This window comes from Nerophis ophidion, linkage group LG04 (assembly GCF_033978795.1).
Source record: "Nerophis ophidion isolate RoL-2023_Sa linkage group LG04, RoL_Noph_v1.0, whole genome shotgun sequence".
NCBI classification, from domain to species: Eukaryota; Metazoa; Chordata; class Actinopteri; order Syngnathiformes; family Syngnathidae; genus Nerophis; species Nerophis ophidion.
The window spans coordinates 67,351,627-67,354,889 of record NC_084614.1 but is presented as its reverse complement, the minus strand read 5'-3'; the positions used below and the strand labels follow the sequence as shown (position 1 = coordinate 67,354,889).

Genomic DNA, 3,263 nt, shown 5'->3' with positions numbered 1-3,263 from the left:
TGTTTTAATAGTGTTTTAGTGAGATTGTAAAGACATACCTCGAGGTCGGATGGCTGCGGTGAACACAAAGTGTCTCAGAGAGAAGCCGAGGAGCCAAGCTCACAGCTGCCTTTTAAACAGCTGCTGCAGGAGGACGAATAATCCGAAAATGTCTCCGGTAAGATATAAATCACAATTTTCCCATCCAAAATCATGCTGGTTGACGTAGAGAAACATGTTTGCTTGACCGCTCTGTGTTAAAAACAAAGAAACACCGGCTGTGTCTCGGTGCTAAAGACAGCTGCAATACACCACTTTCCACCAACAGCATTGTTCTTTATAGTCTCCATTATTAATTGAACAAATTGCAAAAGATTCAGCAACACAGATATCCAAATTACTGTGTAATTATGCAATGAAAAGAGACGACTTTTAGCCGTAACTGGTGCTGAGCTAATATTTCCTGAGAGTCCGACGCGTCAACATTCCGCGACGTTTTCAACAGGATACCTCACGGAAAATTTAAAATTGCAATTTTGTAAACTAAACCGGCCGTATTGGCATGTGTTGCAATGTTAATATTTCATCATTGATATGTAAACTATCAGACTGCGTGGTTGGTTGTAGTGGGTTTCAGTAGGCCTTTAACGTCCTCTCAGCCTGGTAATAACACACCAAAACAGCAGTCACGTTTTCGTCTACCGTAAAGCAATGTTGTGACACTCTTAAACAGGACAATACTGCCATCCACTGTACATAGAATAGAATGTCGAATAGAATGTACTTTGATCCCTGGGGGATATTCAGCACCACAGTTCGGTCACAATAAACAATGATAATATATAACATATTATATATATAATATAAATACATTCTACATATATTCTACATTCTAAGAGCTTTGGTAGATTCCTTCTCTCTGACACCACCGCTAGAGAGTCTATAGCTGTGCATGCATATTGTTAGAAAAATAGTGACAGAGAATAGAACAAAGATGGACAATTCAACCCTTAACTCAACAATGAGTAGATGAGTGTTATGTATATATGTAAATAAATTATTTTTCTGATATATATATATATATATATATATATATATATATATATATATAATAAAATATATATATATACACTGTATATATAGCTAGAATTCACTGAAAGTCAAGTATTTCTTATATATGTATATATATATATATATAGATAAGTGAAGTGAATGATATTTATACAGCGCTTTTCTCTTAGTGACTCAAAGCGCTTTACATAGCGAAACCCAATATCTAAGTTACATTTAAACCAGTGTGGGTGGCACTGGGAGCAGGTGGGTAAAGTGTCTTGCCCAAGGACACAACGGCAGTGACTAGGATGGCGGAAGCGGGAATCGAACCTGCAACCCTCAAGTTGCTGGGACGGCCACTCTACCAACCGAGCTATAATAGTATATATATATATATATGAAATATTTGACTCTTAACCACGCCCCCAACCACCTCCCGAAATCGGAGGTCTCAAGGTTGGCAAGTATGCTTTACATTAAGGAAGATACCACAAATTGAGGTATCGATCCGATACCAAGTAGTTACAGGATCATATGGTCATATTCAAAATCTTCATATGTCCAAGGACATATTTCCTGAGTTTATAAACATAATATAAATGTTTTAAAAACGAAAAATTATATTGTGCTGCCACAAAATATCGACGTAATTTTAGATTATAGAAGTATCGACTAGATACGGGCGGGCCTGTACTTGTTATCATTACAGCGGATGTTATGTGCAGATCCACCAATGGCGTCTGTTTAAATTGAGGATTTCCTTGACCGTCCAAAACTGAGTTCCATTCGGCAAGAACCTCGAGGGTGGAGGGGCAGGGGCAGCAGGAGACAGAGAACTCTCCGCTACCGGCTTAATCCGGGACACATGGACCACTGGGTGCCGCTTGACAGAAGACGGAAGAGCCAATTTGACAGACACAGGATTTATGATGGACAAGATGGCAAAAGGACCAACGTAACGTGGCGCCAATTTTCTAGATGGTACCTGGAGGCTGAGGTCCTTCGTGAGTAGCATAACTTGTTGTCCTGGCTGATAGGACGGTGCTGGAATGCGATGACGGTTGGCGTTGCGGCACATCTTCTCAGAGGCCCTCTTTAAGGCCGCACGAGCGGCTCTCCACACCCTCTGACACCGCCTAATGTGAGCCCTAGTCGAGGGCACAGCGATTTCCAGTTCCTGTTGGGGAAACAAGGGGGGTTGATAACCCAACGAGCACTCAAATGGAGACATGCCGGTAGCGGAGCTCTTCAAGGAGTTATAGGAAAACTCCACCCAAGGCAGATATTTGCTCCAGGACGTAGGTTGATGACTGGCGACACGTATATGCAGTAACATATTGTGTAATATTTTATTACAATTATTAAGGACAAGTGGTAGAAAATGAATTATTAATTTACTTGTTCATTTACTCTTAATATGTGCTTACTTTCTCTTTTAACATGTTCTATCTTCAGTTCAAATGTAATAATCACTTATTGTTCTGTTGTTTGATACTTTACATCAAACTTGCCAACCCTCCCGGATTTTCCGGGAGACTTCCGAAATTCAGCGCCTCTCCCAAAAACCTCCCGTGACAAATTTTCTCCCGAAAATCTCCCGAAATTCAGGCGGAGCTGGAGGCCACATCCCCTCCGTGTCGACAGCCTGTTTTCAAGTCCGCTTTCCCACAATATAAAGAACATGTGCCTGCCCAATGACGTTATAACTGTAGAATGATCGAGGGCGAGTTTTTGGTTTCTTATGTGGGTTTATTGTTAGGCGTTTCATTAAAGGCCTACTGAAATGAGTTTTGTTATTTAAACGGGGTTAGCAGGTCCATTCTATGTGTCATACTTGATCATTTTGCGATATTGACATATTTTTGCTGAAAGGATTTAGTAGAGAACAACCGAGCTATAATAGTATATATATATATATATGAAATATTTGACTCTTAACCACGCCCCCAACCACCTCCCGAAATCGGAGGTCTCAAGGTTGGCAAGTATGCTTTACATTAAGGAAGATACCACAAATTGAGGTATCGATCCGATACCAAGTAGTTACAGGATCATATGGTCATATTCAAAATCTTCATATGTCCAAGGACATATTTCCTGAGTTTATAAACATAATATAAATGTTTTAAAAACGAAAAATTATATTGTGCTGCCACAAAATATCGACGTAATTTTAGATTATAGAAGTATCGACTAGATACGGGCGGGCCTGTACTTGTTATCATTACAGC

At 40.0% G+C, this 3,263-nt stretch overlaps 1 long non-coding RNA gene across 1 annotated transcript in view; it reads right to left on the bottom strand.

The window, feature by feature from the left end:
* Nucleotides 1–2,339, bottom strand: part of LOC133550595 (uncharacterized) — a 13,154-nt gene extending 10,815 nt beyond the window's left edge. Inside the window, exon 1 of the long non-coding RNA XR_009806330.1 lies at nt 2,018–2,339. This is a non-coding gene — a long non-coding RNA (uncharacterized LOC133550595). The remainder of the gene's footprint in view (nt 1–2,017) is intronic.
* Nucleotides 2,340–3,263: the final 924 nt, after the last annotated feature.